Raw genomic sequence first — 17,472 nt, 5'->3', positions numbered from 1 at the left:
TTGATAGATATGATTTTGCTTTCAATATTCACAGATTCTGTCCTTGAAGATCAACTTGCTACTATATTTGCTACTGATTTTCTGATCATTGCACCTTTTCTAGATTTGTTAAGTCTACCTTGTATGGGGAATAGAGCTTGTTTATAACGAGGGAAGAGTCACTTTTGAACAAGGATGCACAGCCTCATAATAATGAATGTGTATAATTGAAGCAAGAAATAAAGTACTTCAAAGCTAGAATAATGCAATTGATATTTGGATACTCTGATACCTATCTATTTTATAGATAATTTGGCATATAAATCCTTTGTTTTTATTAGTGAGAGCAAAGGATCTATAAAAGATACCTGACTTCGTCAAAATCACAAAGCTAGTTATGGCTGGCAGTGTTAGAACCCGGCGATGTCTTGGCTAACAGGAATCCTTTTAATTAAAACGGTAGATCATCATTTTTTTATGAACCTGCTTTTACACAAGGCTGTCAGATAAATAAAAATGTATGAGATATTTGGTTAGTCTCAGGGAGAGTTTACAATATTAAGGTGTTTCAAGTAGAATAGGTTACTCATGCGGGAAGCCAAATTCATCCAGGAGTTGGAAAGTAAATAAATCTCCAAAGAAAAACACCAATTTTGAGGGATTTAATCAAATAACAATTTCTTCTATTTATATCCACACTCAATTTTAATACTTAGTTTTCTATTATAAAATATATTTACATTTTCCCTGGATGAAATGATGTCCTAGATTTACTTCACAATAATCTAGAATGGGTTAAATGGGGAGGGAGTGTGGGTATAGAGGAAACAAGATTGGTGATGGATGTATGTGAAATTTATCATAACATTATCTCTCCTTTATAACAGTTCAAGTGTTTTTATAATAATGAATTAAAAGATGCGTATTTCTCCATGTATTGCAATGTTATCTGGGCTCTTTCTAATCAAACACTAGAGATCTGTGGTGAATCATCTTAAAAAACATAGACCTATTGTTGAGCTCACATCACATCTTCCTAACTGCTTTCTCCCATACTGGGCCCCTCTGCATTCATATTTTTGAAATGCCACCTGACATCAAAACAACATAAATGTCTTATTTGTGGCATTTGTTTTAATTTTTCTGTATCTTTCAGATTTTCCAACTCTAGGATGAATAAATAATACATGTTCTACTTACTCTCAGCCAACTCTAAGATGTGAGAGGCACTGGAGATGAAAGCATTTTGCAATCTGTGAAGAGTTAAAAAATGTTAGTCGTCAATATGATATAGGTCATGATGGTGAAGATGATGATAATTGCTCTAACACGTTTTCTTTCTGTTTTATCTTACATCACTGAATATGCAATTAAAATTATTAAGGCTGTGTGGATGTTGATTAGTTGTTTATAGCAATGTAGTAAATCAGTGGAATTCTGAATTTTGATAATGACTTTCATTTAAATTATGTGAACATTGGTAAGTTCCAAATCCGCGTTTGAATATTCTTTGCTACACCTAAATAAAAGTTAAAAAAGAAAGAAAACATCATTTTATTAGATCTCAAAATAGCGTGTGACTCATTTTAATTTTGAACTTTAAAAAAGAAAAAAAAGAAATCCTAAGAGTGTTTTTGGCAAACTGGCAGGCTAGAGGCCCTCTATAAAAGTTCATAATTTATATGAATGAAAAAGCTAACTCTTTATTAATTTTGTTTCCTATCCTCATTCTTATCTCAGAAGCTCAGGTACCAATTTTTAAATGTGTTTTTCATGCTTTAGTTTATGGGAATTTCCTAAGCTAGCTAAAGTTTATTCTCAAGGAAAGAAACTGAAAATTTTTCTTCTATCCATTTCATGCATTCCCCAGTTTTCTTTTCGATAACCATATATTCCTCTTTCCTCTAACCATACATAATAAGAGTTATCCTACAATGATGCAGTGACACAGTTGTGACAATCCACTTTCATTATCCTCAATGCTACTTTACCTGACATAGTGTAATAATATAACATAATATAAAAAAGAACCCGAATATGTATATTTCACAGTGAAATCATTTATTTCTAATTTAAAAACACTAAGAGGATTATCATTAAAGTTCATATTTTAAATGTCTGAATTTATATTGGGTAACAAATATAACTCTATTAAGGGAGATAAAGTGAAGTCAAAATAGTAAGACAGTGTCAAAGTTAGATTACTCAACCTGCAATTAGCTCCAAAAAGTGAGTAGGATTTTTTTAACCTAAATTAAATAACTGAGTGACTCAGTTCACATCAAAATTTTTACTGCCTAAAAGTTTGGAAAAAAAAAGTTAAAAGAACTTGTTCTTACTTTGCAATTCTATAATTCCCTTCTTTTAATTTTTTTAATTCCCTCCTTTTAAATATATTTTTTTGATTTCATAACTATATGGTCAATTAACTTTTTGACAAATCAGAAAAGAATATCCAATGGGCTAAACACAGTGTCTTCAACGAATGGTGTTGAAGAACAGTATGAAGTTTCCTCAAAAAGTTAAAAATAGAGCTACCTTTCCTCCAGCAATTGCACTACTAGATATTTACCCAAAGAATTCAAAAATACTAATCCAAATCCAAAGGCTATATGTATCCCCAAGGTTTATAGCAGCATTACCTATAATAGCCAAATTATGGAAACAGCCCAAATATCCATCAAATGATGAATGGATCAAGAAAAAATGGTGTTATATATAAGTGGAATATTACTCAGCCATATAAAAGAATGGGAAAAAAATGAAATCTTGGCATTTGCAATGACATGGATATAATTAGAAATTATTGTGTTAAGTGAAATAGAAAAAGACAAATACCATATGATTTCACTCATATGTGGAATTTAAGAAACAAAACAAATGAGCAAAAGGAAAGAGAGAGAGAGAGAGCGAGCGAGAGAGAGAGAAACCAAGGAATAGACTCTTAACTATAGAGAAAAAAACTGATGGTTACCAGAGAGAGGTGGGTAGGGGCATGGGGGAAATAGGTCATGGGGGTTAAGGAGTGCACTTGTTGTGATAAGTACTAGGTGATGTATACAATTATTGAATCACTATATTGTACACCTGAAACTAATAAACTACTGTATGTTAACTAACTGGAATTAAAGACTTAATAAAACATATGTATATTTTTATATTTTAATTAAAAATTAGAGATATAACAGATTTAAATAGGTTACTATATTTTCATACCTGCATCTTATCTTTAATAACTAAATACAGCTAATAGCAAAAACATCTTCTACCACCATCTCATTATTGTGCCTCCCCAGAAACATTGCCCAGTGTCAGCATGAACCCTTTCTGTGCATGTTTTTATACTCTTATCACATATGTCTATATCATTGACAAGCATGTTGTGTAGTGTGCTTTAAGTTTTACATTAGTGATTTTACATTGTACAGAGCACACCATTCTCTCAGTTCCCCGACATCATAAGTAAAATCACAATAAAGTAAAATAACATGCTTAGCTAGCTCTCTTCATAGAAAAAGTCTTTTAAAAAGCTCCCTTTCTGTCACCTTTTCATCAAAAAAATATTTAAAAACAAGAAACAAGAAAGTTTAATATAAACATTCATATTTGTGGTACTTTCCGGTCGCCAACCCTATAGCTTTCACAACCTAGTGAGCAAGTAGCCCTTGGCTCTGTCTCCTCTTAGGCAACCTGATGTTGATAGAGGAATGCAGTAGTGTGAGAAATTATTAGGCTCTGATAAAATACATGTAACCAAGTCAGTGACTTGGCATCATTAAATTCATTTGTTTATTTTCTGAACTGCTAAAATGAGCATATGGGGAGATGTAGATCTGAAACGTGCTTCATTCAATTTCATTATGTAACTGAAAAAAGAAAGCAGGAAAATGAGCTTACCAATTACAAATCGGTGCAATGCAAATGTTCTTTGGAAGTCAGTTATTGGAATTTGACAGATATGTTCCCATAGGTAAAATGTTATACACAATAATTATTGTCCATTCAGAACAGGGAAAAGTCTAGTGAATCCATATAATGAGTATAAGGTTTAGAATTCTATTCAAATAAAAAGTACTACCAGAAAACTGATGTTACATGAGGAAATGCTGTATGATGGACAGTTTGGGTTTCTAGGTATATTTATATCCCTGCCACAATGAGACAGGAAGTTCTGTCCACAGCTCCATCTTTACCAACTGCCAAGATTAATATATCTCCAAATATAAATCCTGGTGCTGTTTGACAGCACTTGGAGTCAAGGACCAGTGAGTAACTCAAGAGTTAGGAGCTGGGGTGGTCAACTCTTTGATGGAAGAGGACCTGAGAAAAAAAACATCAGGGAAGGACACTCCAAGAGAAAAGGCCTATGGAATTATGGGTCTCAGTGACCGCTGATACCATATGTCTCCATTTTGAAATAGTTTACCAGGCACCTCCTTTCTCTTATTCCACTTGCTTTAGGCATTGGCTTAATGTTCCCTATTTCATGCTTTCACTCTTCCTCTGACAAGTGTTTCCTATTATCTCTTCCATTGCAGGAAATCACTGATTTTATGGCCCATTTTCAGAGTCAAATTTAAGGGACCATTTGGTCAAATCTCTAAATCTCCTCAAATTTTAACTTCTACTTTCATCACCAAATAAGTTTCTGCATACAGTCATGAGGATACATTGAAAGGAACGAAATACAGTATTTGTAGATCTTCAGTAATTAAATTTAAGCATTTAAAATATTTTACCATAGTTATAATATTGTCTTACACTTCTGTGGTTTTTAATATAGTTGGTTCTCAGAAGTATGTAGGAAGACTGATCTTTCCTGAACTCTGAGAAGGCATGCCAACACTCCACCACTTCTAAAGAATGCCTCATTTGAACTTTCTTTTTGTAGTAATAATTCTCATCCTCCTCTTATTTTTTAAAAAGGGAACCAAGGTACAAACACCTGGCATGAATGCTACTTCTCCTCCTGCAACTGGGAAAGACATCGCTAATTGATGAAGATGTTCTTCTGTGCTGAGATGACACATTGATCTCAAACCTTTCTAAATATAGCATTCTAAGGAGTCACTAAAGATTTACTAGTTAGCAAGTAAGATGAACTAAATGTGTGACCTCTAACTTAGATTCTATAGAAAAAATAAAATTATACTAATTTGCTAAATCAAGTCTCAGGGTATACAAAAGACAGAAGATTTAATTACCTCTGAGTAAAGGGAGAAAAAGAGACTCTGCCTCACTAAGACATCAGAAGAGCTGAAAATGAAGGCTTGCGGGATGTAGAATAATGTTGGGGCAATTTGAGTGAACTGAGAAAAATAGCATAAGGAACTGAAGATGCTACCCTGATACCTTAGAGGTAGGAAGGAGAAGTTTTGAAATTTTTTTAAAGTTGATTTTTATTCTTCCATATACCCTCTCTCCCACATCACTCCTGTTCTTCTCAGAGTAAGATCCTTCTGGATCAGTCCTGTATAATATTATAATGTTAGAGCTGATGGGCTACTTAGTAGCAATTGACAGAGGAGAAGGAAAAGAAAATGCCAGAAAGCAATAGTGAAGAGGGAAGTATGACCATTGCAATCTTAGAAGAAATTTCTCATAAATAGCTGTTCATACATAAGTGACATATAGATGATGATGTAGTGTGTTGGAGTATAGTACAAATAGTACAATATCCTTTATTCCAGTAAATTTCCTATTATGGTCCTCTATGTTTATTTGTCTTCCTGTCCCTAAAAAATGAAGGAGAGATAACTTTAAGATCATGTAGCATGGCGCCTGGTGGCAGGTGATCTAATCCCTTAAAAATCAGATGGTTTTTATTGTTGCCACAGGAATCTGCAAAGTGCTCATTGTATCTTAAGAGCATTAAAATTCCTGTTTCCACAGTTGATAAAATAAGGCATACCACAATAGACAAATAAGTGAAGACCAAAGTCTTTCAAATATTATTATTATTTTAAAAGAAAATTTAAGTAATTGCACAACAAATATAGGGTATTACCGCTGTAGTAGATATACCCCAAGTGACAGATACTTAGCACAAATAGTTTATTGGTGGGTGGCCTCCCACATGGTCATTCAGGAATTCTGGTTTGTTCCATCTTGTATAATTTCCATGTTCAATATATGGATCCCAAGGTCACTTTGTAGGTCATTTCATTTAGTTGGCCAGAAGAGGAACCAACCATATAAGTTGACTGTAGAGGTCTTTGCAGTCCAACCCTTGAAGTGGTTCACATTCCTTCTACTGTGTTCTTTTGGTATGGATTTAGTCACATGAACTCAACCAAGCATAAGGTATACTGAGAAATGCAATCTGGCTGTGTGTGCAGAAATAAAAGAAAATGGATTTGAGTAAGCACATAATCGTCTCTTACACAAACTATTATAGGCCTACTGTGTGCCATGAACTGTGCTAGATAGCCTCTGTGTGCTTCTCATGTAGTCTGCAAAACAACTAAAATGGATATTATCTTCATTTTATAGATGTGGGAAATTCAAGATTATTTGGATTAAATCAGGACTTTCCATATAGAGAGCATCAGAGCTAGAATTTGAGGCTAACTTCAAAATTCAGTAAATGGATCCCAAAGGCCAGTCCATGGACAGCTGCAATAAAATTATTTAGAGAGCATGTTTAAATATAGCTTGATGGGAATAAACCCTGGAGATTCTTATTCAGTAGCTTTGGGTTAAAGCCCAGTAATATATATTTTTAAAAGCTCCCTAGGTGGTTCTATATATGGCCAGAATTGGGACCAGCTGCTTTAAGTTTTCTTGAAATCAACCACTGAATGGACACTACAGGGGCATGAAAATTAGCTGTAATCAATTGCTCTCCCAGGACATAAACATCAGACCATTCCCTCTTTCTATCAACCTTTCATTAAACATGAAGAGAAAGCCTTGAAGTATTCAAAAGCTTCTCAAGACAAACTGGTAACATGATGATGATGTTTGAATGGTGGCATTTGTCCATATGGGAGTGAACTGAAGGATATAGTAATTCCAAGTGACATTAATCACTGAGCAGACATGAAATAATAAGTTTGGTAACGACAACCAGATCATTACTCAGCTGGGTGGCATTTGAATTGGTATCCTAAAAAGCTCCCACTGTTTTGTTTCCAAAGCTGTCTCTATCTTAAAACACTGTGAACATTAGCGTTACTGGAAATGATAATGGTTACACAAAATTTTCCTAATTTGTCTAAACTAAAAGTGTACACTGTATTTTGCCATCTTCCCCTAAATGGTGGCTGTTCTGAAAATCTTGGAGAAGTGCAGAAACTTCACTAAAAGACACTTCCTGTTTTGAGTTGTTTGATACTAGTGTAAGCTCCCATTGTTAACCTTCAGAACACATCTGAGGTCTTAATTTAACATTGTTCTGGGTCAACTCAGATAATAACACACCATTCTTTAGGACAGATTCTATTAGTTTTTTGACACTTTTGTAGAATTAGCTGGAAACATAAAAGATGTATCCTACAGTTTGAAGGATTTTACATATATATAAAATATTATATATACTATATATTATGTATAATCATATATATTATATATTATATATAGAATTATATATTATATAGAATATATATTATATATAATTATATATATAATTTAGAATATACATATATTCTATATAATATAAATATGAATACACTAGTCGAGAGCATAAACCAATTGAGATTACCAGTTATTACTTAAATCCACTTAAATCCAAATTTATGAGGCTATGAAATATCAGAATAAGAATGATTTACATAGTTCCCTCCATTTAATTTGAAAAGGGCTCAGGAAACTTTGATGCTTGCTAAAGCACTCCCTCAGTCACATAACATTTGCACATTTGGACAATACTTAATACAAGCCATTATTTGAAATTACACATCGTTCACTTAATAAAAAGGTAAAAATCTGCTGTTCTCTTTGTCTTTTAAAAATTATTTCCATGTGTTGTAATTTAGCATGGTATAATTTGTTTGGAAAATTAAAGTAATAAAACCTTAGTTTGTTGTGTGTCTGAATGGTGGCAATGATTGTCTCAGTGGGTGGCTGCAAATGTGGGGAAAAGTCATTGTCAAGATATGCAGACAAAATAAATACTATTTACTAAGGGCTAATGTATAAGAACTAATAATAGACATATTGTTGCATGAAAAAATTACCTCCCTAGGAGAACTTGAACAGTTAGCTTCAGTGCAGTTAGTATGCATATGTTTTCCTTCTAAACCATTAAAATAACCTTCTGGAGAAAAAAAAGGAATCCAGAGCAGTCTTCTCATTGTCATCTATTTTTTGTGTTGCATTATTTGGGATTGTGTGGTGGCCTATGAAGTTAATAGTAATTAATAATGATTATAATCATTGGATTATTAATATTTTAGAAGCATGATAAAATGATTATTGTAATCATGTGAAGCACCAAGAACACATGTAATTGTGATAATGTCGGCTATTACTTTAGCAATTTAGAAAATGAGTATATAAAAAGAGATCAGTAAGGGACAATTTCAAAATGAGTGTGTGTATTCATGTAAGAAGATTATTAAAACGCAAAGCTAATCAGCTGGACAAGAAACTTTCTGAAATGTTCATTCTCTGATCTTCTGCAGAGAGTTTTGAATTATTCCAACACAAGATCCCCTAAAAGGAGCAAAATTTTGAAAAGATCTCTTGGATCTATAAAGTTCCAATTGCCAAGGCATAGAAGCCTGTCAAGATCTAACGTACTGAGACTTGAAAATATCAATGTGGATCCAGATGGATCCTATTTTTTTTTTCTGTGACGAATTCTTTCAAAACTACAAATGAATTTGTCTTTGCTTTATAAGAATTTGGTCATGACTCATAATTTTGACCCTATTAAATAGTGAATATATGGAAATGTCAGACTCCTATAACAAGTAGCTTTTGTTGAATTTTTAAATTAATTCCACAACAGCCCTATGCAATCAATAATACTATTAAACCTATTTTACTAAAGAGGAAAGAGAGACCTATTAAGTTGCTTGTGAAAGGATGCACAGTTCCCTAGCACCAAAGTTATCAAACCTAGGCCAGCTGACTCCAGAAATCAAGCCTGAGACCACTTCTCTATACCTACCCAAAGGCTTACAATTTAGTTGAGAAGAAAGAACATAACTATAAAAACTGCATTTTCTGAGTTGTAAGTAGGTGTTACTGTTTAAATTCAGACAAAAGAGTGGATAATCTTTTTTTGCATATATATTGACTGAGGTAAACTTCAATGAAATACTTAGCTCATGCAACTGGATTTTAAAGGACTGATTAGTACCTTTCTCATGCTAAAATTCATCTGTTCACTCTTTCAAAGCACACAGTGAAATCTGAGGTTGTATTTTTATAATTTTTCTCTTTTATGTAAATTCATTATTATTCTCTTTGCACAATAAAACCAGCTATGTTCTTTGTGAAATACATTAATCATCTGTAATTTGTTCATATGAATTAAGTGAGTATTTTCTATTCATTTGCTAATAGTTTGCCTGTATGATATAATATTACAATTTTCAGTGTGTGGAATGAAAATATTCCTTCTTTCTCGAATGTTTATTTTTTATGTAAAAAAAAGTCAAACAAGTGGAGCACAAGACTCAAATGCTCCAAAGAATAAAATAAACAAATACAATTTTTATTAAAACGATTATTTAAAAAAATGACTGTATATTACTTTAAGTTGCATTAAAATAGAAGAACATGAAAGATAATGGGAATATTCAATAAATATTTTTGTAGATTAATAAAATGATTTTATTAAGACTATTAAAATCAAATTAAAGGTAAAATAATACAGAAAATATTCCAATAGTCACCAGGTTAAATCTCCAAAATGGGTTTGTTTCACATTTTAAAAATAAGGAAAAATCTATGTTAACTGTGTTTTCTTTTAAATTAAAATTAATTTGGTTGAAGACAGAAATCAGAAACACAGAACATAAAATATTGGCAATGAGAGAACTACACATTGATATTTTTAAAAAATGTGAATAAAACCATATATTTGAAGTTTAGGTCATAACTTGCAATTTTTCAGTTATTTAGAAAGAATGAGAATAAACTAAGCCAAATTTGTTGTATGTGAGAATGATCTGTGGAGCTCAGTTATATAAAATGAAAAATCCACAAAAATTCTGATTATTTACATTTTGTGCTAGGACAGAAGGATCAATCACTTAAAAATTCTCCTGAAATTCTAATGTTGGTGAACTTTGGATCACTTTGAAAAACAAAATCACACATTAAACTCAAGATTTTGTTTACCAAAAGGAAAGGGGAAAATTTAGCTTTAGGCAAAGCTCTTTAAACACTCAATTGGCACAAGTATCCAACACAGCACAGTTAAACCTACTTGTATTACTAGGAGGTAAAACAACAAACTGTACAAGAGGAAGAATGAATCTTTTACTTTCTTCCCTAATATTATGTGATCTTGAGCTCTGCCTTGGAATTTAATTCACGGACATGAAGTCATTAAGGAAAATCACTAATGCCAAAGTTTCTATTTATTGTTCTTTGAACTAAGATTCTCTGAAGGTGTGCCTCAACAGGGTGGCGAGCTAGAACCCCAGAAAATCAGAGCTCAATACTCTGGATTCTTCCATAGAGGATATACCTACAGGTCTTTAAGAAAAGTTTCCGTTATATTTGGCTTTAAATTATTCAGTACTTTCCGCAACTGTCTATTGTATCCAAAGAAATTGTGCCTTAAGAAGGAGCTTGTACTCACGTTTTTTGTTTTGTTTTGTTTTTATCAAGAGAAAACTAAGAAATGGGAGAATTGTATGGCATATGAATTACAACACAATAAATCTACTGAAAAACAAAAAAAGATGAGAAAACCAAGATATCTAGAAAAACTCACATATCCAATTGCAAAGCAGTCTGAATAACTGAAGACTAAGGAGCAATAAGACATAGGAGCAAGTATCTCCCTAATATCCATGAAAATATCGGAAAGAATGTTGGACTTGCCACAATATTAAGTGAGAGACTTCACGAGTTATTTTACCTGAATAATAAACAGAAGGATAGCTCTAGAATGCTAGAATTTGAAGACACGATAATTATGCTTGGATAACCACCAAATGTTAAAACTTTGTATGATATTTAAATATTGTGATACCACTTGATTGATAAACTTTTCTTAGAACACAGTACATATTTTGTTTGGCTCATGGGTTTCTAGAAGAGAGAACAGCTCATATAAAAGGGATGATACTTGTAATAAGATTAATATTGAGTAAATCAATAAGAAAAAATATATTAATTAAGTTTGAATTTTTACTTTCTATATATTCACCTAAATATTTGAACATAATATGAACTAACCAAACTGACAAGCATTTACATACTAAAATTGTTTTTAGGTTGAATTTTTTTTTTTTCCTTGAGCTTGAAGAAAAACTGTTGTAGGAATCAGAATATGAGTAAACATAATAAAACAATACAGAAAGATTGGGAATCTTAAATCCTTTGAAGAACTCTGTAGAGAATGAACAAATGAATGAATTAATAAAGTAAAGAAAACAAAGCAAATTTAAAATGTTTTTTTTTTCTTTTGAGGAATTTGTGTCCTACTTTATCAATGTGTGTCTTACTGTATCAGAATATAAATAAATTCAGGATTTACATATGAGTGAGAATTAAGGAGACATTCATAAGTCACTTTAAAAGAGAGGGAGGAAACTGTGTAAATTGTGTATATTTGAAGAGAGTAGAAAATTGTGATCTTTCTGTTCGGCAAACAAGGACTTTTTAGTGGCTATGCTCTTTTTTTAGTATCAATTATGCTGGCCATTATTTTTCTCAGATAGGAAGAACAGATTTTCTTCTTATTTCCCTTCTACTCTTTAATCGCATTGATTACCAATACTTAGTTAAGGTTTCTGCAGACAAATTATTCTTAAAATTGTTTTTTTCTGGGCAGCCCGGGTGGTTCAGCGGTTTAGCGCCTGCCTTTGGCCCAGGGCGTGATCCTGGAGACCCGGAATCGAGTCCCACATCAGGCTCCCTGCATGGAGCCTGCTTCTCCCTCTGCCTGTGTCTTTGCCTCTCTCTCTTCTGTGTCTCTCATGAGTAAATAAATAAAATCTTTAAAAATAATAATAAAATAAAATTGTTTTTTTCTTATACATTAGTTCCAGATCTACAAGTTTTATCCCTGAATGGACTGAAACACTTCTAAGAAAATGAATGAGTACAAAGAGAAATTTATATGAGACATTAAACAAATTAATCCCATATTATAGTTGTCTAACAGACTTAGTACTCTGAGTTGTATTAATTTAATGTCTTATTGTGAAATCAATCTTTTCCAAGACATAAGCTGAAGAGAACTTAAGCCAAAGAGCATTACTGCACTTAAGACTTAGTAATATTTAAAGATCATAGTGGCAAGATTTTAATTAGGACCAATACTTGTTATTTTAAAGGTGCCAAGTATATATATATATATATTTTTAAATCATATATATATATCTGATTTTTAAAATTCTTTCATCTTAAAGCAAATAAAGCTTGTTCTCCATTCCATAAGATGTTAATGAGATGCTGACAAATGCTCAGTATTTTTAACATAATTAACAGTAGGTTATTTTGGATCTTTCAAGCTACTTTGCAATGTGCTTTTTGTTTTTTAATCTCCCTATAATTGGGTCTAGTAGAATAGTTTAAAAATATAAAATTAAAAATGCTAAATTTTGATGGATTTTTGAGATATCCTTTTGCTCAATGTCATAATTCTCCTAATAAGTTTAGTAGTCCTAACTATACCACAATGACAGAGAGTTCTGTAGTTGAAAACGTAAGACATCTAGAGACAATGACTTTTATCAACCTAAGTTAGAAAACATAATCAGAATCTGAAAAAAAAAAAAAAGTCAAACTGGTTCAAATTAATAACTTTTTTTTTTTTTTTTTTGCCTTGGAGTTAATTTATATACATAATTTGATCAAGTAGGTTGGGAAGACCACTAATCAGAGAATCAGGATCTCTGGGTCTTGGCTTATTCAATTCAGTTACAACCTAATTCTACATCTATAAAAAGAAGGTATTGGACACTGTACTTAATGATTCTTTCCTATCAGATTTCATGGTTCATTATTATAAGAAAAATATACATTCCCTGTAGAGATTTTCATTTCCCTACATTACAGAAACAACATAGCTCTTGGGTGTTCATGTTTTTGGAATCATCACACATATTCTGCTTACTTTTAACTAGAAAACCTCTGGAGAATATATAGTAGCTGTCTTCTTACCCAGTTTGGTAAATGTTTATCAAATATTTATACATTGAGAAGGAATTGCAATGGTAGAAATATGAAAACATAAAATTCCAGGCTATTGCTGGGAGATTATGTATTACACGGTGAGGTGTCATTCATGTTGTTATGTGTTGCACTGGCTGTAAAGCAACTGAAAAAGGAATGCTCTCCTTTGCCTCAGGCGGCCTGAAAGAGAGGTGTTGTGGAGGATATAGCTTTGTGGCAAGACTTAGATTGTTTGAATTTCAAAATTAAAGATTTTTGAGCAGTATAAATTGGAATGGAACAGAGGAAGCAACAGACTTACAGATGAATAGTTGTAAAAATCAGAGTTCAGATTATGGGGAGTTGTAAATCATACTGATTATATTATATAAACCAACTTGCTAGTTCTCCTGATCTAAAAGTCTCACTTTTGGTGGAATATGCCTGGCTCTTGTTTTCCTTCATGATTGGTGGTGTCTGGTCCAGCCACATTCTTCTTCTCAGGCCCCACTGTTACCAACAATATAACTTTCAAGAAAGAAAAAAAAATGTGTATCTTCAATGATTAAATAATTATTCATATCAAAATTAATTAATTGCACTTAAAGGACCTTGGTCCATCTGCCCTCTCTGACATTCAACTGTGACTGTTTGGGTTTCTCCACGAGAGAACTAAACAATTCTTCACCTTTCGTTCTCTATTTGTTTATTCATCTAATAAATATTCAGAGAAAACCGATAACTTTTCAGACTTGTTTTAACCAATAGACATACAATGATGATAACTAAGGCGGGGACTTTTAACTATAGAGAACAAACCAAAGGTTAACAGAGGGGAGGCAGGTAGGGGGATGGATGAAAGAGGTGGTGGGGATTAAAGAATGTACTGGTTGCGATGAGCACTGGGTGATATATGTAAGTGTTAAGTTACTCTATTGTACACTTGAAACTAATATTGAATCCGTATGCATGCCTCAGTGGCCTGGGTTCCATGGTGTTCCCTAGAACTCACAGTAAGAATCTGCAGTTCATGGATTTCCTAACTCTCAGAACAAATACTAGAAATTGATATATCCTAAACATGTACTTATTTCAAAAGTGTATTTCTTAAATTTTCTGGGAATATAAATTTCAAACCTGAGTACCTTCTCTTTCCATTATTAAGACAATTTATTATTGCCTTGCAAGTTACAATTTATAATTATTCTTACCTCCCCTGTTTGGAAGAGGTGGGAGCTTTTTATTGTTTACTAACTCCTTAGCACAGTCTCTTTCTGAATGACAAAGATCACCCAAACATGACATGCCAAAACTCAAAACTTTGATTTTTTTTTTCTTCTAAAACTATTTCTGCACAGAATCCTCCAATGGTTCTCCTAGTTGTTACATTCAAAATCTTTGGACTCATCTTTGTCTCTCTTTCTCTCTTTTTCATATCCCACATTCAATCCATCAACAAATGCTGACAACTCTCATCTCAATATGTATCCAGAATCTTTACTATTACTACTGTCAGATAAAACTTTGACTATTTTCTCTACCTAAATCGATCTACCTTTTTCCAGCCTTGTCTTCCTACCACCTACCCCCCACCAAATAGTGGGAGTAGGCATTTGAAATCATGAGTCAAATCATGTCACCCAAAGATCTCCAAGGTTTTCCTATCTCATTCAAATTAAAATTAAAAGAATTGTCCATGGTAAGTAAGAACCTGCATAAGCTGCCTCATTTCATCTCTCTTATCTCCTATTTTCTCTTACCCCATCCATCTCAGACAAACTGAGCCTTTTACTATTCCTCGGGCATGACATGCAGCCAGCTCCCTGCCTTCAGACTTTATAGCCATTATTTCTTCTTCAGGAAGAAACATTTTTCTTTCAAATATCTACATAGCCTTCTCTATAATTTATTTAGGTCGCAGAGGTGTCCTTCTCAGGGAGAGCTTTCCTATTCACTCTTTCTAACATAACAACTCACCCTCTTTTTTTTTTTTTTTTAAGATTTTATTTAATTATTCATGAGAGACAGAGACAGAGAGAGAGAGAGAGAGAGAGAGGCAGAGACACAGACAGAGGGAGAAGCAGGCTCCATGAAGGGAGCCCGAGGTGGGACTCCATCTCGGGTCTCCAGGAGCACACCCTGGGCCGAAGGCGGCGCTAAACTGCTGGGCCACCTGGGCTGCCCCACTCATCCTCTTCACTCAGTCTATGCCCACTATTTCCCTACCTTACTTTTATTGTTTTAAATCTGACTTTAAAAAAATAATTAATTAATTAATCATCTATTTGATTATTTTTAATACTAACCTCTACTGCTGGACTATAAGCTCTGCGAAATAAGACTTCAATTTGTTTAGGGCTTTTGGAGGCATGTTTCTTAATCAGGGCAATGAAGGCAGTGATTCCCTATAGGAGAAATGTTGGGCAGGTTTGGTAGCAACCCTCCCTTATAAGAAGGGGGTTTCCTAAATTTGAGGTTCTTCAGTTTTGACCCACTGTGTGCACAGCATCCACCTGAGCAATTCCTCATCATCCCCATGGGATAAGAGAATATGGGGCTCTTGTGGCTGGCTGTGTCATAAGTTGTGACATTTTTTTCCCTCTGACTTGGGATTTTGCAAACATCTATGCAACTGCAGAAGGCTAATTTATTAATGAATAAGTAGGGAAAAATCTCAGATCCTTTGCACTTCTAAACACCTGGGATCGGCATTCAGTACTAATGCTGCATAATCCTCAAACTGACTAATACAGTTTAGGACTCAGAAAAATGCTTCTCCATATCTCTTGCCCTATGTTCTTGAGAAAAAGACAACTGCTCCCCAGTGCTGTGAAAACGTGTAGGTTTTGCTGCTCCTTTTATCAATGATGGACATTGCTTTGGAATGCAGGGGAAATTTGAGTGATGAAAATCGTAAGATAGAGAACAATTGGCTAACTCATAATTAATCAGATTAATTAACTCATAAAATTCCTCTCAGATTACATGGATTCAATAGCTTTTTGCATAAACTATCATTTTATATTTGTGTTGGTTATTCTTGCTTCTTTCTTTTTTAATTTACAGACCTAGAGGTACTCAAGAATTTTTTTTCAAAGATTTTATTTAATCATTCATGAGAGACACAGAAAGAGAGGTAGAGACTCAGGCAGAGGGAGGAGAAGCAGGCTCCATGCAAGGAGCCTGATGTGGGACTCGATCCCTGGAATCTGGGATCACGCATTAAGCCAAAGGCAAATGCTCAACTACTGAGCCACCCACATGTCCTGGTACTCAAGAATTAATGTGATACTCTCAACAGATGCGCATGGTACCTAAGGACTATTTTGCAATATTTAAGCAATTCACATTATTTTTAAAATAGAATATGTATTGTTCTAAATACAACCTGCATGGAACATAATACTTATACTTTGAACTGGTTTTAGATCTAAATGTTGCTTTATGAGGCAGTAAAAATTGTTTACGTAAGTGATAACAGTTTGTGTGATAAAATTAATATTTCACAATAATTTATTTTATGCAACTTCATTTCAATGTTTAAAAATGGTATATAAAATTCATGGTTCATATCCAAGTTTTCCTTGGGAGTTTTATTCATAATTTCAGTTGCCTCTAGTTCAGTAGGCTGAAGTTTCTCTAAATTAATTAAAAAATTATCAAAGAACTACATAGAGTCAAGAAAGGTTAATTTGGCATTATTATCAATAGAACACAAATTATGTTGAAGTTAGTAACAATAATAGAATTATTGATTTTGTTATGATAGAGACAAGAAAATGAATGTTCTAGAATAAATGTATAATAACTTAAGAATTATATATCCATAACTTAACTTATAATAACTTAATAATTATATATCCATAACAGCATCACTGGCTCAAACACACAACACTAAAACATATGTGAGAATAATTAGATTCAATTATATTTTATATTCTGCTGATTTTAAGTCAGGTAAAAACAATTGATCACATATTTTTTGAATATTATTATGAAGGTATGTTTTTCAAAGAAATTTGACTTATAAATTTTAGACACTAGAAATTTGGAATCTGGGCTCCAGTTTTCCCCTGCCCCTGGTGTAATAATTGTCAGGAATGAAACCGAATGCTTTATTTGGAGTATCCAGCTCATAGCAGGGTTTGACATATTTCCATTGAATAAATAAGTGAGCGTCACACTTGACTTGATCAACATCAGCAGTCT

Source organism: Canis lupus, chromosome 15 (assembly GCF_003254725.2).
Source record: "Canis lupus dingo isolate Sandy chromosome 15, ASM325472v2, whole genome shotgun sequence".
Classification (NCBI taxonomy): domain Eukaryota; kingdom Metazoa; phylum Chordata; class Mammalia; order Carnivora; family Canidae; genus Canis; species Canis lupus.
The sequence above is the reverse complement of the archived record's forward strand: the minus strand, read 5'-3'. Positions refer to the sequence as shown.